This window comes from Mya arenaria, chromosome 1 (genome assembly GCF_026914265.1).
Source record: "Mya arenaria isolate MELC-2E11 chromosome 1, ASM2691426v1".
NCBI classification, from domain to species: Eukaryota; Metazoa; Mollusca; class Bivalvia; order Myida; family Myidae; genus Mya; species Mya arenaria.
The window spans coordinates 35,074,147-35,100,213 of record NC_069122.1 but is presented as its reverse complement, the minus strand read 5'-3'; the positions used below and the strand labels follow the sequence as shown (position 1 = coordinate 35,100,213).

At 35.1% G+C, this 26,067-nt stretch overlaps 1 protein-coding gene across 2 annotated transcripts in view; it reads left to right on the top strand.

The window, feature by feature from the left end:
• The first annotated feature begins 401 nt into the window (after positions 1-401).
• LOC128243218 (complement C1q-like protein 2) overlaps positions 402-26,067 on the top strand; it is a 37,879-nt gene continuing 12,213 nt past the window's right edge. The window contains exon 1 of one of the 2 annotated variants that reach the window (XM_052960867.1): positions 402-541. The gene's annotated coding sequence lies outside the window, so the exon portion shown is untranslated. Of the gene's footprint in view, positions 542-1,375; positions 1,437-26,067 lie in introns of those variants that run through there. The other variant, XM_052960953.1, reaches the window with a different exon arrangement.

Below are 26,067 nucleotides of genomic sequence, written 5' to 3'. Positions count from 1 at the left end.
ATTCATTCAAAATTGCCATCAAAGACGATTTCAATATTTTACGCCATTCAAGCCCTTAAATAAAACTTTTAACTCTCTATTCGTGATAAACTTTGCGAAATGATAGTCACTTTTATGGTATACCAGGACATGGCAATGAAAAAAAGAGAGAACGAATAATATTTATCGCCAAGAAACTATTAGTAACATCGTACAAGATGCAGCGAAGGAGTAATGAATAATGCAAGCATTTCTGGCTCAATCATAGATTCAGACTCTAAGCTTTACGTCGGGGGAGATCCTGTTGCTAATAAATTTAAATAGTAAGACGAATACAAAATGCACAAAACACGCCCCACAGCCTACGCTTTGCATTCTGGACGTTATAACTAGATCCCCCCATCAAACGCGGATTGTGCAGTCAAGCAGTTTGTCGTGCAACACGACAGATCGTGGGCATCCAGCTTGTAAAAACACTAACACAGCTGACCGATTGTGAACTACAGAGTTTGGAGTTTTAGCGGACAGGGGATATATTTATTGAAGGATACATATTACAAGGGTAAATTTTACACTCAATATTAAAATATATAGATCACATTGTGTGTCACTGTTCAGTACCCGTGGCCGTTACCTCACCATTATTGCTTCTAGCCAAAATACGAGCATGTCACATTGTGTACTGTTATTAATCAAATGTATTGAACTTGTACATGATTTTATTTACATGTTTATATTATTGTTTATGTAATAATGTTAACTATTAGACACCATATATAATTGCAGAAAACAACAAATAAATAATTTAGTACCCCGAGCTTTTTAAGTAATGGGTAAAGGTAATTTGTCAGTATTTATTTTGTAAACAATTTATTGGAATACATGCAAATGCTATTAAAAATGTTGAGTTTCGATTTTTCTTGAATTATTTGATCGAAATACTCCTTTTAATTCGATTCGATTATCGATCTCATTTGCGTTTGATTCTGCAACACTTCTAATAACCTTTTAACCGGCTTAGTGGTCGAGCATATATTTTTTTCACCGGCCCAGCCTCTATTTAATTTACCGATTTATCTGATTAAAATCGAAAACAGCTGACTTCGGATTTACCAAAATAAATGTACTTGAAAAATAATGTCATTCCAGTAGACAAAATATAAAATCCAAAAACATTATAGTTATCGTTTCTCTAAAATTGAGCTTGCAGCGTTTTTTTCTTTATGCTGTCATTATGTAATGATGACATGTTGACATTTTCGTAATGCCAAACCATTCTGGTATATAAACGCACATAGTTTAAATTAATGGAGAGTTGACAAGTCACGTGATAACCCTGGACAATCTCATGAACGTGGACTTCGATTCAATATATGCTCTTGTTATACAAAGTAAGTAACTTTTCAGGAGATTTGATGTGAGTCTTTGTAGACTGGAGTTAGTATAATGATATAAAGGTAAACAGAAATACTCTTCTTGGCATTATACAATAAAGGTATAGAAGTTAAAGGGACTAGACACCAGATGATACCATTGCAAGAAAAAAAGAAGATAGTCGAAACTTTACACAGAATTAATATCGTTGTTTACACTGCATAACTTACTGATGTTTCACATCGCTTACGACACTGTCTTGTAACTTTCGCAGTTTTTACGGGTTTTTTCCAATTCGCAATTTAATGGGTTGTCTACCACGTAAATCCCAGCAAATTTAAAAATAGTGTCGGTATATCTATCTCTACTAATCAAGTGACCTTTGCATGCTAAATATACACTCTAAAAAGGAAGCCATCATGCGCTTTTTTAATCGCGGAGAGTCAGCTTAGACAGCGTCAAAATAGTATTCTAATCATGAAAAATGATGTATTTTCGGCATCATACTAGCTCATATTGACAACTTAATTTTGAGGAAATAGTGTATGTGCCGATTTGGGGACTATCTGGTGTCTAGTCCCTTTAACATTGCTGTGTCGGTTTCGATAGTTTACTGTTTTTCTGTGACTGCAGGAACAAAAAGTTCGCCTCGGTTTGTTGATGTATCATTGCTAATTTTGGTGATGATTTACCATTGTTTATGTAATATAACCAAATAATCAGCTAAAATTCACATTTTCTATGTATATTTTATCAATATACGAATAATTGGGAATTTGGAAAATCGCGTTTTTTAGGGAAAAAAACACCAGACAACTAATACGAAGGATGATACAAAATAAACAGGACTGGCGTTCCCATAACACTATAGAGTTGTCAAGTGTAACAATATATATATATATATATATATATACCAGTACCGTTTTAACCCGCAATATATTTCCTATCGTTTCATGTAAAAAATATGAAATGTGTTTGTGTTGCGCTTTTCTCTAAACGGTCCCTTTCATACCATGATAACGCGCAACCGCGGCAGTACACTGTGCCGAGGTAACATATGTGTAATGCAACTGTAATTACCTCCAAAACTGTTGCTATTAAAAATGATAATGAAAAACCGTCAAAACGTAAAACAGTTTGCGAAAAAATTACGTTGACTGCATGCATCGTAAAGAAATTCACAACTATGTTTTTTATAAAAAAACAACCTAGGCTTGATTTTGAAATGTATATTTTTTAATTGTTTATCTTGTCAAAACAGGACAGATAAGTTGTCACATTTTGTCTGTTTACAGCTTTATACACCAGTTCCTATAAGCGTATGCCCAAAGCATGTGTTTACGTTCCCCACTTTGACATAATACGTTTGACAGTAGTCTTTGAAGTCACAACACATTTAATTTATTGCATATTTGATAGTAAAATGTCGCAACTGTTTAAGGGCATGTTTAAGTCGTAGTTCTACCTCTAGTGGAGATCGTCGAAATGGCGAGTAGACTATTATTTATAAAATATATTTATATTCTAGAAGTCAGGCCCAAATTTCTCGAAACTTGTTAAGCTTTACATACTTTAAGTGACACTCTTATTCAAAATCAATCAATACACATGTATAACAAACATCAATTTTGACTGATAAGCCTTAACTACTTACTAAATAATACAGTTATTGAAAATATTAATTACTGATAACAATGTTGTAAACGTGTATTTAATAGCAGAAAGCGCAAACATATTAAATGATTGGTAATTCTCATATGTTAAAAATACCATGTTTTTGCTTATTTATTTCAAATTAAACTCGGTATCCTTCATAAAAACCATTGTTTTCGACATGTATTCATCATTTTTGGAACAATATTATTAATTATGGTAAATCTTATTTGGGAGTAAGGGTGCATCTGTAGCTTGCGTAGACTATTAATTATATATAAAAAATATATTTTAGAAATCGGCCCCAACTTTCTCGAAACTTTTTAAGATTAACATACTTAAGAAGATTATTTCAATTAGCCAAAATACATACTTAAATTGATTTTTGATAAATGAAAAATTGTTTATTGAGATTATCTTAACGATAATTCGAACCTTGAGTATAAACTCTTAAAGAAGTATATATGGTCTAGGATCGAGAAATACACAAGGGCAGGTCGGCAAACCTGAAACGTCTTTTTACGCTTTAACCATGCTGGTTAAGAGGGATAGTAATAGTCTTTCCCGTTTGAAACTCCTTTTTACGCCTTAACCATGTTGATTTAGAGGAATATCATTCGGAGCTCCTCGGCCATTTTATCGAAAACAACCTCGGATGTATTTGGACGGTTTACATACTGAAAAAGTGGTACGTTTAAGTCCGCTGCAAGTAGATCGCGTAGTAATTTTATTTAGCAGTTAAACTTTGTGACATTACTCTTGGGATTCTTAAATATGTTTGCAATAATACAATTCAATGGCAATCAATTTAAACTTAGATCAATAAATACAACTCTAAAACACTACATTTAATTAATGATATAATTCAAAAATTTACGAACTACTTCAACTGATGTACCTGCATACATCCGAGGTTGTTTTTGAAAAAAATGGCCGAGGAGTTCCGAATGGAGGAATATAAGTGTTCTTTCCCGTTTGGGCGTACCTATATATTTTGTTTTAAATTCAGTGTGATAACTTGAATAAAAATGCTCATGTATGATGTACATGGTTAGAAGAAAGTTTATTCAAAAAAAGATATTACACAATACAAATTTGAAAATATACCAACATGACTTGTGATCAAATCAATGGAATATGATGACTTATATAATACATGTATGGTGGAACAAATTTATAAACTTTAATATGTATTCATATTATTATATCACCGATTTAACAACCACATGTTAACCTATAGAATTTAATTCAATTCTCTTTCAATTTCAATTATGAATTGTATCTTTAATGTTTATCTATAAACTGTACAACTTAAGCACAAAATTATAATGATTTTAATAAATTTTTAATAAGTTACAAACGTTACTATCATACTCATTATGTACAGATAAGTTTAATGAATGGCTAGTTTTGACTAAGGTCTTTGACATAGATACTAGTATTCAAAGCTTGAACGTTCAATTATGCATGGCTTTCATCGATATAATCGGGTTATTGTGTGTAGAATTATTCCGAAGAATTAATTTATCTATAGTATTTGATATATACAGCCCAACCCCGTTGGTTCGAACTCGCTTGGCTCGAACTGATGTAAAGGACTGATTTTTTATACTGACTGTAAGCATTCCCGCTTGGCTCGAATTCCCCGAGGTTAGAGGTATTTTCGCTGGTCCCATTGGAGTTCGAGCCAACGGGGTTCGACTGTTCGTATAAAAACTGTATTCAATTGATCTTATATTCAATGCCTAAATATCCATTACCGGTCAATAATTAAACCAGGAATAATCTTTAGTGTGGTCAAATATTCAAACCACCTTCAGACACTAGTCAACCGCTGGTTTACCACGACCAAGTATCTTATTTAAAAATATTTCTTGTTTTCCTCTTAAAATCAGTGCGACAATGCGACAATTTGATACCACTTAGATTCTGTATTATGTCCTCTGTAATAATAAGTGTATCATATTGTTGAGCTTATCTATATGAGCAGCCTATTTAAGAAAAACAGGTTTGATCTAATTTTGCCCGGAACAGCAGCTTCACTAAATATTACGAGAGCATTTAGCCTCACCTAAGACGATGAGATTATATTTTTTTAATAAAAACTTCACGAAACCGCACCCTTACGCTTTAAATATGTTGCAATGTTGATGCGCGTACGTATAACAGAATGTGTCATGTATTAGAACGCTACTCGAGGATTGGTCAGTACGTCATAATGAATGGGTGTTGCAGTCCGAACGAGACACATTTATGTCCGAGTACATTTTGTAAATTGTGTGTAACAAGTACACTTGTTATTGTGCAATTTTCAATCGAAACCTACCATATTCAAGAAAAATAACGATCATTCCAGAAGAAACCAAGTGAACACAAACTAGTGAAATTACAGTTTTAAAATGACTTTCAATGCGGTAAAAATGTAAACAATAAAAATAGATAAAGTAGATACAGCGTGTTTAGCCAGTTTTGGAAATCACAAACCTTTCAGCTTTTGATTCACTGCCATGTGTGAAGTTAAAGAAAAAAGGCATGTAACCCTGAGTCGGCACTTGCGAATTGGTGTAATTTGCTCTACACTCTCGTACACCAGCGCGATGCAATCGGAACACCTCGGCCAGTATCCATCAGGAATTGGCTCGAAACTTGCCGGAGATGGCCGAGTTGTTACGATTGTAGCGCGATGACGCTATGAGTACAACAGAGATTTATCATTGTCAAACCTCTGGTGAAAAGAGAATGAGGTGTTATGAATTATTGTTGAAACAGCTTGCCATATATACGGCATCACTAACACAGACTCCAGCGAAGTCCGTTGGACTTTAGTAAAAAGCAAGTCAAATATGATACGGAACGCCGTTTAAGGAAGGACAAATTCCAACCTAACCTTAAACGTATACACCGAGCACAGCAAGAGGTTGCAACCTACATCCTGGACTGAATCTGTGACGAAATGAGGATGTATATCGTGTAGAAGGCTTAGGTTCAAGCTTAAATTATAGTTATACAGAACAAAATCCAAGCCAAACCATTAGTTTTATCTCCATACTCAGCTGCCATGTGAAAGGCTGCAACTCAAAGCAAGGGCCTGGGTACAGCCACTGCTTATAGCTGTACTGATGCGATGTTTACAACCCAGAACATATCGTTGTATCATTGTTTTATTCTGTCATAGGGTAAATAAGGAATGCATTTTGAACACAGACTTACTTCCACTCTGCAAATTATTAAAACGTTGACACTAAACGCTTATCAACAGACATAATTGATACACAGTGACCTTGAATGATAAAATGTTGTCCGAGTGATAAGTGCCTGCACCCATGGTCCTAAAACTTGACTTGGAAGTTGAACCTGACCAGTAGTTGACCCATATTGATTTTGGGGGTCATCTGGCCAAAGGTCAAGGTCACAGTGTGACATTGAATGATAAAAGGTTGTCCGAGTTATAACCGGACAATGGCTGCACCCATGACCCTCATACTTGACTTGGCGGTTGGGCTTGTCCAGGAGATGACTTATATTTTGGGGGTCACCAGCCAAAAAGTTAAGGTCACAGTGGCATTGAATGATGGAAGGTTGTCCGAGTGAAAACTCCACAATGCCTGCACCCATGGCCCTCAAACTTAATTTGGAGATTGGACCTGACCAGTAAATGACCCCTATTGATTTTAAGGGTCATCTGGTCAAAGGTCAAGGTCACAGTTGCTTTCGATGGTAAAATGATTTTAAATCTTTTCCGAGTGATAATTCAACAATGCCTAGACCTATGGTCATCAAACTTGACATGGAGGCTAGGCCTGACCAGTAGACGACCCCTATTCATTTAAGGGGTCATCGTTTCAAAGGTTAAGTTCACAATGACCATGAATGATAAAAGGTTGTCAGAGTGATAATTCAACAATGTCTGGACGTATGGTCATCAAACTTGACATGGAAGCTGGGCCTGACCAGTTGATAACCCCTATTAATTTGACTAGTCATCGGGTCAAAGGTTAAGGTCGAAGTGAATTTGAATGCGAATATGTTGTTTGAGTGATAACTTGACAATGCGTGCACCCATGGCCCTCAAACTTGACTTGGATGCTGGGCCTGACCTGTAGAATACCCCTTTTGATTTTAAGGGTCAGCAGGTCAAAGGTCAAGGTCCCAGTGACCTTTTACGCAAAAAGCTTGTCTGTGTGAAAACTTGACAATGCCTGCACCCATGGCCATCAAACTTAACATTTAGGTTTTCGGTGACGAGTTGATGACTCATATGGATTTTGAGGTCATAGAGTCAAAGGTCATGGTCATAACTTACATTCATCATTAAAGTTTTGTTATATTTACTTACTTCTTTCTGCTAAGAGGATGCATTTTTATCTGCAAATATCGGTAAACCTGTACCTACTATCCTCACACTTTGAATGGTCATACTCTAAAAAATGCCTCAAAGGCATCCAATGTAAATGACAAATTAGCTGTCATTTCGGTCAATGCCAATTTCATTCAATTGTCCCAATAATCCTAACTACATGGCGCTCAGTGTGGGGGCTGGTGGTGGGGGCATAATGTTTGACAAACATCTCTTGTTGAGTTATTGCGTTAAGATAACATTATACAGATAGATCTCATTGAGGAGAAGTGCAATGCTAAAGAACTGTTACTGCCATATTTTTATTTATTGTCCTCTGTTAATTAATTTTCATTCTTATCCGTTGTCGTAATGCAAAGTTAATGCTGGTCTTATTGTGGCGGGGAATATGGCAGTCTGTGACTGCTCTTGTTTTAGCTTTAATTGGTTCTAGTGGATACACATTATGAAGTATTTTATACATTCTAAAAATAAAACTGGGCATTCCGTATTGAGTTCAACTTCCAAAATGTGTTTCATTTCTGTAGCTTTATTTTTTGTTTTTGTTATCTTTCAATTTTAGCACTGATAAACTACAGTACAAGAAATGTATTATTACTTTATACACAAGACCACAATTGTAGGCATCATGTTTATTATTTTATTGATTCTACAAAAAAAATTATTCGGATATCAACAAATATCTTTATTACACTCAGGTCATACATACATGACAACATGAGGACAAATAAGTTTAGTCAGCAGTGTCAATAAAAGCTTAATTATACTAATACGAAGAAGGATGGCTTTGTGTCGAGTCGATATCGATGAATATCTATTTTGGCATTTCAAATACCAAATGTTATGTTATGTTACCAACTATTTTGTATTTTATTAACTTTATTGAACTATTGTGCCTGAGTGATTGTAATAATCATATTTATGACGTGTTTGTAAATCAAGTATTTGTGGCGACAATAATTCTTGCTGTTGTCAATCTAGATAAGGCCAGTCCATTTATCAATACACAATATGTTCTATTTGATTTCTCAAGGGCTGTACGTTTTGTTAGTCTATATTCATGAACCACAGTATTTGAAATACAATCCTATTTCTAAATTTCCTTCGAGAGTAAGCCGTCCACTACGTCAGCGATTGTCGATCCGGAAAAACTTAAAACAGTATTCATTAGCAAGATCGCCTGCGTACATGAAACTACGTCAGCCTCAAATTATCACCTGATGGTTGGCATTTGCCTTTAAACTTTCTTAGGTGCACTATTTTTTTCTGAAGAGTCATTCTCAGTCACGCACACACAAACACACAAACGCACGCACACAGACACGTAGGTATTTTTCCGTCTGTCTGACTGTCTGTCCGTCCATCCTTCCGTCCACAGACATCCATCCGTCCGTCCGACCTTCTGTCCGACCGTCTGCCTGCCTGCCTGCCTGTCTGTCTGTCTGTCTGTCTGTCAATAGACTGTACTGAATATGCTTAGATGCTTGTCTTTCTTATTCTTCAACCTTGCACTTTTAAGCCCAGAATGTGTTTGGCTGGTTAATCGCAATAAATAGTGATAGGATCATTGAATTGCACTCAAGTTAATGGTTTCAATTTCAACATTACTCTCAGGCCTTTTGAAAGAAAACATCTACATCGCGATCAAACGGAAAATGTAAATTACATTTGAGTTTATGTATGAACCACACACATGGGCTTAGGTATGATTATTTCATCGTTTTCTCAAAGGCATGACAGTAGCATGTGTTTCAGGATAATTGTTTCGCTTCACATTTCATTATGAGATATACTGTAAAGTGTTTGTACTGAATAAATTACAAGTTATACGGGCGCCAAGTCGAATTAAGGCATTGTGAAGCTGCAAATTGTTAATTTTAATAATTTTAAAATACGTTAACACTATCTCAACTCGTTTTTCCACAAAACATCAAAAGTCGCAAATGTTTTTACTGATTTTTAAAAGTGCATTTTCCTATAGAAGATGTTGATTAAAATCTTTGGTAAAGATAACAAAAATGTATATACAGCAAAAACTGTACAAGAGTACAATTAATTGTTTTTGAACATTTACTCAAGTACTTTTTATGCTGTAGAATATGTTTTCTTATAATCTTGATACCATATTTAGTCAACCTCTTCTTTCAGATATACGATTGTAAAAAGAGTGAAAAGTGTGTGTTTTAATATGTGTTTTTTAAAGTGTGTTTTTCTAAAGAATACTTTTATGTCATTTCCCAATGATGAAATTTATACTCCAATGAAAAAATAGAAATCCTACCTCCCCTACCTGTGTTTGGACAAGATGTAAACCTAACCACACAATATGTTTTGGCCCTTATAATGGGCTTTTTAGATAATAGATTAAGGGTTCCTGTGTACACTATTTTATATTGTACACTGCATTTACACTCATTATGCTTTAAGCATGTTGTATAATTAAAATGCATTGCAAATTTAGATTAAACGCTGATAACAAGAAAGAAAAACAAAGGGAAATAACTATGTATTTAGCTGAAATAGAGTTATGATTCTTATTGTATACTGGACTTTCTCTCATTGTGTTTTACCATTATATGCATTTGAATTAAATTACATCTTTTGGTTTTCAAGATATGCGGCGGAAAAGAAAAACAAAACAAAGAGAAATTACTCTGTAATTAGCTGAAATTTAGTTATGGTTCCTGTACACTGCACGTCCTCTCATCGTGTTTTACCATTGTGTGTAGTTTAATAAAAAATCCATCAAGTAGTTTTGAAATAATTAATGCTTCGGACATAAAACGGCAATAACTCTGTAATTATCTAAAATATAGATATGTTTCTTACATTCTGCGCTTCCTTTAAGTATGTTCTATCATTGTATGAAGTTTTTTGAATTCCATGAAGTAGTTTTCAAGTTATGCTTCGGACAAGAACAAGTAACAAAGTCCAATCACTTTATTATTAGCTAAAATATAGTAATGGTTCGTTCACACTTCACTTTCTCGAATTGTGCTTTACCATTGAATGAAGTTTTTATTTAATTCAATCAAGTAGTTTTTAAGTTATGCTCCGGACAAGGAAAAGTAACAAAGGGGAATAATTCTGTGGTTACTGAAATAGAGTTATGGTTCTATGGTTTTTGTACACTTCAATTTCTCTCATTATGTTCTACCATCATATGAAGTTTAGATAGATTCCATCCAGTAGTGTTCAAGTTATTCTCAGGACAAGGAAAATCGTATTAGACCGACCGAGCGTTCGACCGCAGGGTGACTCCATTGCCTCTTTCAAACTTTGTTTGTCGGAAAAATAAAAATACCAAATTTTAAAACGTCGCATCATTTACGCCAATGGCTCAAATCAGTTGCAAACTCATTTGTACATAGGAGACCTGCAGGTGGTGTGTAAGGGCAGCGGGAATAATCACCTATAATTGGTCAAACAAGAGTCCCGTCTACGCATGTAAATATACATGTTCATGTATAGGAGAAGATTTCAGATTTGCTTCTTTATGTAGGCGTAGCACTCTCCCGTAATGGGCACCAGATGGCCATACGAATATGGAACTTTAGATTTCGCGCGAATAAAGCCCCGAACTTGGTTATCAACATCCGAACCAAGTACGATGTCTACAGGAGGTCACACAAAGTCATCCGAACCACACAAGAAGACAACACGAAATCATGATTTTTTAATGAAGAAGTTTTCCCACAGGACACATGAAAGCCACACGATGGCTACAAGACCTCGTATTGAAAGTACGATTAGTTCGAACTAGGTCTCGATAGTATCAAACGTTCAGTCTCAAAGCGGTGTCCCCTAATATAAACTAGGGGATAGGAACGTTATAACTAGATTGAGATTTCTCTTTGGAATATGAATTGAATATGTTGTTCGGCCTCTCCAGGCCTCTCCAGCAGTGTGTGTACACCACGTGATAAATTGCGTCATAAATGCTACGTCGGAAGGCAATATTTTGCTATAAAAAAGACTTTAAACAAAGATATCTTCACAATTTCTTTACCATTTTAATTGAAACATAGTGCAGTCTACGCAGCTTACGGAGCCCTGCCTTCGATCTTTTACCAGATTTTGATTTTGAGTTTAGTTTCTTTAAACACTTCGACAAACCTTTTCGCAATACGGCCGTCTGACGGAGCACTGTCAAAACATTATTTTGGAAACAGGTTTGTCTAAGTGTTTGATAAAACTAATGACTTTATCAAACTACGGTAATAAAACAAAATACGGGGCTCTTTAAGCGGCATAGACTGGCATTTGTTTCATTTAAAATGGTGTTGTAAAAGAAAAGTTATCTTTGATTTAAGATTTCATTTTAAGCAAAATGTTGCCTTCCGTGGTAGCATATATGACGTAATTTATCACGTGGTAAACACACTGTCCAGGCCTTTCTTCATTTCTGACCCATTGCAGAATGTGGCATCGTTACTTAACCATCAAGGCCAAAATAAATCCAGAGAAATGTGTTGTCAACGTCGACCAAGGTCAAGAGGACATTGGAAAAGAATCCCTTTGTTGTTTCTGTACACAGAGCGAGTCCTAGTATTCCAAGTATAGGTGACGCCAGAGCACCACGGCAAGTGGAAATTGTCATATATTCTCAAACTGCAAAGTTGTAGTAAGGACACTGCATACCTTCAGCAGCAAACTCGACTCTGATGACATCGCATGCTTCATCAATGTTGAGGGAGATGGTATTCGAAGTAGCTCTGAAGTTGTAAGGCAGGCTTGAATAATTGACACCGCATGTCAGATGTGGTAGATATAGACTTTCTGTACCATGTGTCCTTCTTTTCTCTTCTCCTTCTACCCTTCACGGAATCTCATCGAAAAGTCTCTTGGAAGTACAATGTAGTTGTAGAAGGCATTCTCATCTCCTGTCTGTAGCTCATTAAGTAGATGCTTCATTGCCCATTACGTCCTCTTTTTTTGTCAGACAGTCACTTCCTTTCCCACGTAGACATCGGTATGCTACTCGCCAATGTTTGCCCCTACCCTAGATAATAAAAATAACTAAAAAACAAGAAATATACCTTGTAGAAAGCTAGAAAGGCAAAAAGCAAGAAATGACAAAGTGAAAAAATATCTTTGCCTTTAAGAGGAATTACTTAGCCTGTCTAAGGTGCATAAAAAGCAATACTATCGCCTTCTGTTTTCTGGTCGGCTCATCATCAAAGTAGGTAATTCTGCAGGAAGTGAATTGTGATTCATTGAGATTCAAGCATTGGGGTACACACACGCATGTACTCTGTAGAGTATCTCAGGACTGATTGAGGAAGATGTTTGCTTGTTTATTTGAGTGTATCAGTGCCTGCCCGCGCCTAATGGCTGCATTATATGGCTTGCCAACCACGACTTAAGAAGTGTTTAAAATGCCATTAGTGACATGAGATAGAAGTAGCTGCATTTCGCAGTTAAATCTAGGAATAAGAAAACTTGAAGAAACAGAGAAAGATACGAGAGATCTGGGTGCGATCTCCAAAGCCTTTTGTGAATAGACCTCTTGGTTATTCAACGTGCTCGGTGTAAATCACCGATACACGGTATGCAATTTTCCTGGGTTAGACCAGTACTGAGTACACCATATTCCAATTTCTATCCCTTTGATGCCTAGCACTAGCAATGGAGCTATTGGTACCGTATTTTACCGTCTGTCGGTTTGACAGACTGAGGAAGATGTTTGTTTATTTTAGTTTATCAAGGTCTGCCCGCGCCCATTGGCTGCATTATGGCTTGACCCCGCCGTGACGCCATCACGACTTAAATTGTGTTTTTTTTTCAAATGCCATAAGTGACATGAGATAGAAGTGACAGCAATTCGCAATCAAATCCAGACATTGTAAGACTTGAAGAAACAGAGTGAGATACAAGAGATCCGGGTGCGATACCCTAGCTCTTTGCGAAGAGACCTCTTGGTTCTTTAACGTGCTCGGTGTAAAGCACCGATACACGGGATACAACTTTCCTGGGTTGAACCAGTACTGAGTACACCACTTTTCCAAGTACTACCCTTTAATGCCGAGCGCCAGGCAAGGGAACTACTTGTACCAGCTTTTAACGTCTTTCGGTATAACGCGGCCCGGGATCGAACCCACGACCTCCCGCTCCGTAGGCGGACGCCTTAACCAATGAGGAAGATGATCTGAGGCTGGCCATTTATACGCCCACGTTACCATGACACATGGGAAACGCGTGGGTTACTCAAAATCGGCTGTCTTCGCCGACACCGTGGTCCCATATCGATGTCAACGCACTATAAAACAATGGCTAAACGATGGCTACTCGACAGTACTGCGACAGCTACAAGTAGTCGCGCTGCCTTTCTTAGACAATCGGGCCGCTTCTTGTTTCCTGAGTACTGTAATCGTGAGGCATTAATGCCCGATGGCACCGATGACCACACGAAGTAATGACGAAGGTGGCACGAGTTGACAAGATGCCCCCACGATGTTCTGACAAAGGGCAAAATGAATTCACACACACTAATTCAACACGAAAATGAATATTCGCAAGATCTTCGGGATATGATTTTGGCATGCAAAGAATTTTTGCAACAGCTCACGAAGTTACTGCCGGAGCTTGAGAAACTCCACCGGCAGTCATACGATGGCCTAAGATGCCCTCACTATCGTGGGTCCATCTCATGTCAATATCGAGACTGTGTGACGCCTGCATTAGTGAATCGGGACTAAAATAGTTTAATAGTTCATGAAATATATGCACTCTACTATTTCATCGACTCATGTTTTAGTTTTATCATATTTAAATATTTGTTTAATTTGTTCTTTTTATATTGCCTATCTGAAAATATAAATGTGATGTTATAGTTTGCTTGATTTAAATAGTTGATTTACTGTTATGGCCATTAAACGTGAATGATGATCGAGATAGCGTGCCATTACAGTAAATACTAGTAAACAATATTTGCTTTATGGTAAATTGAACTTGAAATGTTAAAAACATCAACATGCAATTATCGGATGATCTAATTTGGCCTTAAGGAAACTTAAAAGTTAGGCTTCGTGGTCAAAGTGACTCATGATGCCTTATATATCACCTTAATTAACACCAGTTTTGTTTTTGACACGAAAACATATGACATCGCAAATGTCATCCCTTTGCTTGAAGAACTTTTAAACAACTTTGTAAAGGTAGATGGCTCCCATTCAAAAATATTTAAAGATAAGTGTTACACTAATTACACTGTTCAATATGCCTATTTTAAATTGAAGTACCGCAAATAGCAATCTGGTATAATGAGATCTACTTTTGGACATGAAACGCATGGTCTTATTCGGTTTAAAATAGTGCAAATCAACGACCACTTTATTAAAATACGTTCATAAAATTGCAACGGTAATGCGTATTTGAAAGGAAGCGAAAGAATATTCAATATATATTAGTAAGGAATCGAGGGGATAGATGATTATAGATGAGTACGCAGAAAATTGAAATGTGTTGACTACAAGGCCCTGCCTTACCTTACCAACCACAAATAGTCAAAACTTCCTCAGCCAATATCGGGTTTTACTTATTTAACTTTACACTAGCTATAAACTAACGTGATGAAAGCAATGTGTAAATATCCTGATAAATGTTAGCGCTGATAGTGTTGAAGAAATGTAGGCGTGAGAAGCTGTTTATTTTTTTTCACAATTCTGTTTATAAATAGGTAATTAAAATCAAATCCAAAAAATAGAGTGGGCACAAACTTTATCCGATAAGTGACTGTCGTTAGCTAGGAATAGGTTATGTAAATTGAAGATATTTTAGTGCATTTAGCTAGTTTCATAACAGTAACTGATAAACCTATATGTACTAGGGTATATTAACTATATTGCTTTCATCTCGCAAGTAATTGCCTCGCGTTCCAACAACCCCCAAAATGCGCAGCGGGGTTTGTTAATGTATCGTTTTAATCAAACCATAGCGTAAATAACAAATGCATTTTAAACGCCGCCTCAGTTGCATTCCACAATTAATTAAAACATTTACGCTGTACTCTTTTCAACAGACATATGACATGTTAGCAACTGACAGTTTGCATTATCGTATGCTCTTTCAACGTGAACGTCTTAAATTACACCTAATGTTAATCAATTACCCTTGTGGCATCTGCAGTTCTAGTTGCTGTCATTCTAGATAAGACCACTTAGTGAATCAGTTCACAATGCATTCAATCTTATTCCTCAAGATATTTTGTATTTATAAGTTGGTAAACCAATCTATTTGAAAAGAAGTCGTAATTATAAAATATTTTGTCTACGGCTTTAGTACTGATCAATACTCTTACTCCCAAGATTTACCACAATTAATACAATTGTTTTGATATACCAAAAAGGATAAATAAATGGTTTTAGGAAAGATACCGAATTCAGTTTGAAAGAAAGGTACAGAAAACACGATATTTCTACTTTATGAGACTAGAGTAGATCACTGAAAATCTTTAAGCACTCACCAATCATTTAATGTTTTTGCGTTTTCTGCTTTACACAAACACGGTTATAATATTGTTATCAGTTATTAATAATTTCCATAAATGCAGTATTTAGTAAGTAGTTAAAGTTGTATCATTCAAAATTTATGTTTGTTACACATGTATAATTTATGTATTGATTTTAAAAAACGAGTGCCACTTCAAGGTACATCTATATTGAGGTTACGAACTTCATATAATGATTGTCAAGCAATGACCTTTTGAGTATGCAACAAATAATGAACAAATAAGTCATTCACCTTGTCTTCAATACCCTACTAGTGTATTTTAAAAAAATAGACCTTTATTCCAAGGTCTGTCAAAGGCTTTGGAAATGTCACAGAAAATATGCATGCATGAAATGCCTTACATACTTGGTTGTATATGTCATTGGCAAACTGTTGAGTGACCAGACAAAAATCCGAATAGTTATTATTCCAAGATTTGTCAAAAGCTTTGGAAATATCACAGAAAACATGCATGGATGAAATGCCTTACATACTTGGTTGTATATGTCATTGGGAAACTGCTGAGTGACCAGACAAAAACCCGAATAGTTATTATTCCAAGGTTTGTCAAAATCTTTGGTTATATCACAGAAAACATGCATGCATGAAATGCCTTACATACTTGGTTGTATATGTCATTGGCAAACTGTTGAGTGACCAGACAAAAACCCGAATAGTTATTATTCCAAGGTTTGTCAAAATCTTTGGTTATTTCACAGAAAACATGCATGCATGAAATGCCTTACATACTTGGTTGTATATGTCATTGGGAAACTGCTGAGTGACCAGACAAAAACCCGAATAGTTATTATTCCAAGGTTTGTCAAAATCTTTGGTTATATCACAGAAAACATGCATGTATGAAATGCCTTACATACTTGGTTGTATATGTCATTGGCAAACTGTTGAGTGTCCAGACAAAAACCCGAATAGTTATTATTCCAAGGTTTGTCAAAATCTTTGGTTATATCACAGAAAACATGCATGCATGAAATGCCTTACATACTTGGTTGTATATGTCATTGGGAAACTGCTGAGTGACCAGACAAAAACCCGAATAGTTATTATTCCAAGGTTTGTCAAAATCTTTGGAAATATCACAGAAAACATGCATGCATGAAATGCCTTACATACTTGGTTGTATATGTCATTGGCAAACTGTTGAGTGACCAGACAAAAACCCGAATAGTTATTATTCCAAGGTTTGTCAAAATCTTTGGAAATATCACAGAAAACATGCATGGATGAAATGCCTTACATACTTGGTTGTATATGTCATTGGCAAACTGTTGAGTGACCAGACAAAAACCCGAATAGTTATTATTCCAAGGTCTGTCAAAAGCTTTGGAAATATCACAGAAAACATGCATGGATGAAATGCCTTACATACTTGGTTGTATATGTCATTGGGAAACTGCTGAGTGACCAGACAAAAACCCGAATAGTTATTATTCCAAGGTTTGTCAAAATCTTTGGTTATATCACAGAAAACATGCATGCATGAAATGCCTTACATACTTGGTTGTATATGTCATTGGGAAACTGCTGAGTGACCAGACAAAAACCCGAATAGTTATTATTCCAAGGTTTGTCAAAATCTTTGGTTATATCACAGAAAACATGCATGGATGAAATGTCTTACATACTTGGTTGTATATGTCATTGGCAAACTGTTGAGTGACCAGACAAAAACCCGAATAGTTATTATTCCAAGGTTTGTCAAAATCTTTGGTTATATCACAGAAAACATGCATGCATGAAATGCCTTACATACTTGGTTGTATATGTCATTGGGAAACTGCTGAGTGACCAGACAAAAACCCGAATAGTTATTATTCCAAGGTTTGTCAAAATCTTTGGAAATATCACAGAAAACATGCATGCATGAAATGCCTTACATACTTGGTTGTATATGTCATTGGCAAACTGCTGAGTGACCAGACAAAAACCCGAATAGTTATTATTCCAAGGTTTGTCAAAATCTTTGGAAATATCACAGAAAACATGCATGGATGAAATGCCTTACATACTTGGTTGTATATGTCATTGGCAAACTGTTGAGTGACCAGACAAAAACCCGAATAGTTATTATTCCAAGGTCTGTCAAAAGCTTTGGAAATATCACAGAAAACATGCATGGATGAAATGCCTTACATACTTGGTTGTATATGTCAGTGGGAAACTGCTGAGTGACCAGACAAAAACCCGAATAGTTATTATTCCAAGGTTTGTCAAAATCTTTGGTTATATCACAGAAAACATGCATGGATGAAATGCCTTACATACTTGGTTGTATATGTCATTGGGAAACTGCTGAGTGACCAGACAAAAACCCGAATAGTTATTATTCCAAGGTTTGTCAAAATCTTTGGTTATATCACAGAAAACATGCATGTATGAAATGCCTTACATACTTGGTTGTATATGTCATTGGCAAACTGTTGAGTGACCAGACAAAAACCCGAATAGTTATTATTCCAAGGTTTGTCAAAATCTTTGGTTATATCACAGAAAACATGCATGCATGAAATGCCTTACATACTTGGTTGTATATGTCATTGGGAAACTGCTGAGTGACCAGACAAAAACCCGAATAGTTATTATTCCAAGGTTTGTCAAAATCTTTGGAAATATCACAGAAAACATGCATGCATGAAATGCCTTACATACTTGGTTGTATATGTCATTGGCAAACTGTTGAGTGACCAGACAAAAACCCGAATAGTTATTATTCCAAGGTTTGTCAAAATCTTTGGAAATATCACAGAAAACATGCATGGATGAAATGCCTTACATACTTGGTTGTATATGTCATTGGCAAACTGTTGAGTGACCAGACAAAAACCCGAATAGTTATTATTCCAAGGTCTGTCAAAAGCTTTGGAAATATCACAGAAAACATGCATGGATGAAATGCCTTACATACTTGGTTGTATATGTCATTGGGAAACTGCTGAGTGACCAGACAAAAACCCGAATAGTTATTATTCCAAGGTTTGTCAAAATCTTTGGTTATATCACAGAAAACATGCATGCATGAAATGCCTTACATACTTGGTTGTATATGTCATTGGGAAACTGCTGAGTGACCAGACAAAAACCCGAATAGTTATTATTCCAAGGTTTGTCAAAAGCTTTGGTTATATCCCAGAAATCATGCATGCATGAAATGCCTTACATACTTGGTTGTATCGACAGAAAAGACAAAAAATTATTCAAAGTCCCACTTTTATACATTCATGGGATAAATACAGATAAAACATGAAATAATAATGTATAAAACCACTCCTCATGGAGTTATGAGAGACTATTTGCTCAATAAAAAACAATAAAATATATCATTTTTAAAACATACAATATAACTTAAAATATTCAGTAATAAAGATAAGGTGAGAATAATCATTATTGTACAAAACATGCAATAAAACATATAAACACTAATTACTTGTTATACAGATACTGACGTCGGAGTTTTAGGATATCAGGACAGGTGTTGGCACTGTATTTAACAATAGTTTCATTTGAAAGAAGGAATGAAAGTTTTTCGTTATCCGATAATGAATTGAAATTATCATTAATATCAATAACTTTAACATCAGTAAATGTCGTAGATTATTATATATAGGACAATATAATAAAACATGACATTCATCTTCTACTATGTTATGACAGTTAAAACAGGTTCTTTGTTCAACATTGAGTGATTCATAGCGGCCCGTTTCGAGTTTTAATGGCGCCACCCCACATCTAAATTTAGCTAACGCACTTCTGTCAAGGCGGGTAATAGATGGGCTCTGAACATAGTATTCTGTTTTATATGTTTGCTTAAAAGTTCTGTATAGCCGCAGTTTGTTGCCTCCATTTATCTGTCGTATGGTTGTATTTACATTTATAACATTACGCCATTGATGTAAATGTCATTGGCAAACTGTTGGGTGACAAGACAAAAACCTGGATAGTGATTTGCAAACAAGGTCATTGGAATGAAAGTGATTCACATATTCAGAGACTGTACGATCACGAACGTTTTCGACACAGCATGTAACATAAGTTAAAATTGATGGACAGCAATGAAAATTGGTGTGTAGCTAAATTATGTGAAGAGTTAGCTTGGAATTGGTTTTAAGGTTGGGGGGGGGGAGGTCAAGGTCAATGCTACAAAAAAATAGAAAAATGGTTTCAGCCTAACAAAGTAAGTTAGAATTAATGGAAACTGAACAAACGAGCATGAACACTCAATAGCTTTATCACTCGCAACATGGTAAATGTTTGAAGTTAAAACTTTTTGCTTATTTTATTAAGAAATATATAAAAAAAAAATACATGCAAACTAAACCAGAATAGCGAAAAATGATAGAAACGTCCCGTATAGTTTAATTTATTCAGAATAGTTTGATCAACATTTCCTTTCGTAATTTTTCGCTGACATTAGCTTTAGATAGTTATCTCGTGATTTCCTCTATGGTCGATTTGGTTCCTTTAGGGCCGCTCTCAGGGATTTGATATCCCGACGGTTCCCGTCATTAGATATACATCTAGTAGTTACTTGGAACGAATCTAGTTTTCTTGCATTTAATTCTTGGTTCTATAGAGATTGGATCTTCTTTTCCGACTGTAAACAACAACAACAACAACAACAACATCATCAAACACGCATATATTAGATAGTATCGGCTGCGAGTGACAGAATATAGCCAAAGTTATTCTTTGAATATTAAATCACAATTATAACTATTGACGTTTGTCCGACTTGTCTCTACTGCAACATTCCATTTTTCAATGTAAATATGACGGATTGATTCCGCACCGCGCCGGAAAGAACCCGCTAATTGCGAATATTGATGGAAAGAATCAGGTTTGCCTTATCAGCTTGTTTATGCTGAAGTTGTTGACAACCATCGTTACATGTTTACATCAACACTCTTAGCCTGATGCACGTCATGTATGTGTTAATATACCTATATATATATATATATAAGAGACTTGAGTATCAAAAAGTTTTCAGTTAAGATAAAGGACATTGTGATATTGATAATATACATTTCAATTAGAACAATATAAGTACATATATGCCATAAATAAATTACAGTTATACCTATATAATATATAAATAATTACAAAGTGTTTTATAAGGAAATTGGATAAACCATATAAACAGAAGACAATTGACAAAATTAAATTTGTCACGAGATCTTGAAAGCAAGTGGACAGTAGTACCGAGTTTCACCACTCCGCCATGCAGTCGGTGCTCGCTTTGGTGTCGCCAAGGTTTATTCGACAGCGGTTTTTGCTACAAGAAAGGGAAGATGTTGACATGTCTGACGACACTTTCGTCAAGAGTGGAAAAGTAGAGATTGTCAGCTCACAAGGGAATAAAAGTTGTCAACACCCGGCATATTTAGAAATCCGCCGTTCTGGAAAATGTACTCGTGCAAAACTTTACTCGGACGATGATAAAACATTCTGCTTTGGTTGTTTGACGTTGGACAAATGTCGCTGTAATATTTCCAAAACAGACCCCACATATGTTGAGATTGCCAGCATTGTCAACAAGCAAACGCGTATTTGTTCGCCGAAACCATCTCGTTCTATCGATATCTCCAAAGACACAAAACCGGAAGCAGATCCTGGCCAAGCAAAAAACAAAACAGAGGGAGTTGATCCCGGCCAGTTTAACGGTCTCGTTTTTAAGACTACGTCGCCGACAGAAGCAAGAGATTGGATGGTAGCGTTATCATCGCGATGGAAGGAAAATAACTCATCTCCAGACGTTCAAAGTAAAAAAAAAACTCGTTTGAGTCAGAAATAAAGTGAGAGAAAAACACATCATTATTCAATTGAAGACAAGTGTATTTTCGGTGGTTTAACATACTCACAATGGGAACTATAATATGAACCTGGTTGCAATCAAGGCGCATTTGTACTTCATGTAGCACAATGCAGCTATATTTTCCGACATAATTATAGTCATTGAATAAATGAATGCCTATGGCAAAACAATTCCATCTGCTAAGATTTTAACGGATGGTCATGCAACTTTGCACATCTTCATGCTTTGGCATATGTGTATATTTATTTAATATTTAAACTAATTGTATAACCATTATTTTTAATTTTCTGTTCGTATGAAATATTTATGCGAGAAAAGATATATATTCTTTATTTCTGTTCTTCTCCAAACTAGAGATCAGACCCTCGGGCTCCGGGCCCAATCTTTCCAAACATCCTATAATTTTTTATAGAGGGATTAAGCTAAGGTCACTATTTCTATTTTTGTATGATTTGCGTCATGCTTTTATTCTTAAGAATCTATAAACAGTGTAAGGTTGTAAGGAAATGTTATCCTTATAATTACCACGAAAAACATATTTAGTAAAATTAAAATAAAGTAAAACGTGTATGTTTACAAAATAAACTACTTCATCAAATAACGTTGAAGAACTTTTGAAAAATTGGGGCCAGGTCTAATATGTTTTAATTACCCAATAACTAACTTACATGTAGCTCATTCTACCACTTTACAACGTATTATGGTTTAAATTAGTATGTTTTTTGTTAAAATTTTATATCTCATATATGATTTAAAAAGTGAAGTTGAGTCAAGCCAGAACAAGAAATGTACTGGATTATGTTCTAGAAAGTTTCGTAGAATTTGCTCAACTCCTTTTTACCACAAAACATGTTGCAAAGGATGTATGTTCTACTCCTGAAAAAATATTGTTCCTCAATACTAAATTAACATGAACTTTTCACAAACATTTTAACTGTTGACCTTCCCCAGCCACTTTAACAATACTTATTGAATCCTTCTTTGTCAAGAGTAACAATAATATTACTACATGCTAATTCAAAAATCGATAAGTTTCAATTGCAATTCATCCTTTCCTATCTTACCTAACAATTTCAACTCCAATGAATATGTTAACAGCATCGTCTATCAACTTGCGACGATTTATTATTTACCAATCAAAAATAAAATTATGCGGCAAATTGCGAAATGCGATCAAACATTCTTTGTTATAATTGGCAAGAAGCTTCATGTAAATATTAATAACCCTATGTCTAAGTAAAACGAATTAGGTATGAGTTAAGGGAATCTCGTTGCAAACAAGAAATCTTTTTTTTTTTAAATTAAATAATTGTATTAATTTGTTTATATAAACCTATTATAGGAACGGATGACAATGACTTAGGTAGACACTGTTCGTTTTTTGAATTTCAAATTGGGTAGTTACATTCGATACAAATGATATGGTAATTATATTTATTGATTTTCAAATAGACTTTAGAATTATTATCGTTTTCGTTTATATATAAATACAGCTGGTTTCTTAATGCATTCATCCACTCAGCTAAGTTATGATAAGTTTTATTCTTCTAGACAATGGAATCAGCAGGCTTTGCGCAGAACACCAAAATAAATACTAACGATTTAGTGTTTAGCGCAGTGCATATTGAATGCCTTTATACGAGCCGGTGCGCATGCGCGAGCTTCTATTTTTTATAGTTAAAGCAATTAATGACTCAATGGAAATGTGGAGGATATTTTTGTCGGAGGATTTCTCAATGATTTAATGTAATTCATACCGGCGATCCTTTGAGGATATTCAAGCGTAGACAATATCCTCTCTTGCGAAGTAACTTACCAAGATACTTAATTATCACTATATCATTTTATTAATGGTTTTACAAATGTTTTATATATTGCATACGTAGACCATTATTCCGATTGAAATAATGTTTTTTTTCAAATTAATTTTTATCGCTCATTCATATTGGTTCAATTACATTGATACAAATTTCTGACTGTAAGCGGCTTCATGAAGTTATTGGAAAAGATATAAGAGTGCAGTTGTTCTATGAATTAATCGAAAATAAATGTTTTGCTATCTACGTCCATAAATTGGATTTTACTACTGAATACTTTCATTTTCAAATGAGAAATAACTTAATGTCTCTTTTCATCAGAAAACTGTTTTGCGATTTAATATGAAAATAATTACATTTCAAATTCAAGCATTTTAGCAAATCCTATCTTGTTCAGTCTAGTTGGCCACATTAATATTCTCGTGACTATAACGTCTATGTGAATACGATATTTGGCATGTTCTGTTTTATGGCCAAGAACAAAGACGAGACAGATGGTATAATATGTCTGTCAACTTATAGCGGTAACCATGGAGGTAATCATGGACTGATCGCTTCAATTGCCTTACGGATAGGCACAGGTAAACTAAACAACTATTATTTTTGCAATAACTAACAATAAAACCATTACATTTACTACTGAAAGCATCATAAAGACGCTGTCAAAGACAATTGAGATGTTTGTAAAGCTTTTCACTTTAACAATAGACTTAACATGGCTATTTAATATCACACCTTCTTGCAATGATGACCATATTCTATGGTACTCTTGTTTCCCCTACTACTGCAGATTATGCAAGAATCAGTGGTTTTGTCTTGCAGTAGGAAATGCCTTTTGTTTATTGTTTTGTCAACTTTGTAAAAGTTTAAAACCGGGTGTAAAAGCCGCCCATTTATCAAATAAATTTAAAAACTGTTAATTATTGTTAAACATTAATATACTTCCTCGTCTTGGTGGGTAGTCTATTGGAAAGGTCGATGTAATCTGTATGTGGGCGATAGGCCATTTTTTAATTGTTTTTAGAATATTGAACAATAATGTTAAGCGGTCAATTTTATCCAGGCCGTACCTTCTTGGAACAACAACCCGGAATCTGGTATTTTATTTGCCATCGTCCATGTGCTTTGGCCCCAATATCACGAAAATACTTAAGTCAAATCTCAATCTCAGTCTCAACTCATTCTTCCACATTACAGTATGACATTATTTAAAATTACTAATGTTTTACTATTTTTAAAAGCACATTCTCACAAGCATTACGTTGATTGACATTATTGTTCAATATTCTAAAAACAATTATTTCTACAGCACAAAATGTACTTGAGTCAAACTCAAAAATAATAAATTTGACTCAAGTACAATTTTTGCTCTCCAATATTTTTTTCTATAAAATATTTATCAATTTTTTAATCAACATAATGGATGAGAGAATTCGATTTTAAAAAAGGTCAAACATTTACAATTTTGAATCATATAATGCTGTAATTTGATAAAAAGAGTTGAGACTGAGATTGAGATTTGACTTGAGTATTTTCGTGATATTGGGGCTTGGTCTTTTATTAGAATCCTAAGGTCATAAATTAAATATGTTCCATGGCGAGAATGTCGTTAACATCACCCCAACTCAACCGCCGTTCGGGGTTAATTGGTCCATCGCCAATTTAGCTGATAGCGTAAGGTATTGCAACAGTAAACGTCACCTCGTTACGTTATTTGTTCTATGGTCCTTTGAGAGCATTGCCTATATGTCAAAGAGAAGTCATAGTTAGTTGTCGATTAAGCCATTTCAGTGGGAAAAGAAAGTGTTGCACTTGTAATAACCACCACTGAATAAATCCGATTAACGGGGTGCGTACGTTTATTTCACGACGTCAAGGGGAAATTCATCAATTGGCGTCTGATCTAGAGAGAGTATCAGTCTCATAATCCATACCCATTACCACCATGTTGGGTCGTAGAGCCTAGCATTTATTTTGAACACATTTTTATTGATCCCATTTAATGCAATTTTTTGGGTCGTGGGCCCTTAAAAACATTTGTTCATAACTTTGAATATATTCCACATTTAAACTTGTTCTTGTTGCATATAAGAATAACTTACCTTGATATAGTCTAAAAACGTCCGTTATATTTTTTATTTTGATATTAACTGAGTCAATATATGACATTCTATGTCAAGGCGGCGCTTGGGGTAGTCACTCTTTCTGTTGACTTCTAGTTAAAACAATTTATACCATTACCGCTTGGTGGACGGCTATATAGGAATTACCTAGTCCCGTCCGTCCGTCAATCCGTCCGTTCTTGGACATCCGGAGAAGTCTACAATTTGCCATTACAAAATATGTTTTGAGGTGTTTTTGGAACTTCAAATTTCATACACATGCTAACTTTGTTGAGGTGAAGTGTTGTACAAAAGAAACCTACCTTTGTGTAAGATATTTCTAGAGTAATCGTCATTTTATTATTTTATACTTAATTTTTACTGAAACAACTCTACTTTTCTCAATAACTTCATATATAATGACGTTATTCCGCGAACTTCTGGGACACCCCTCGTAAGTGTATG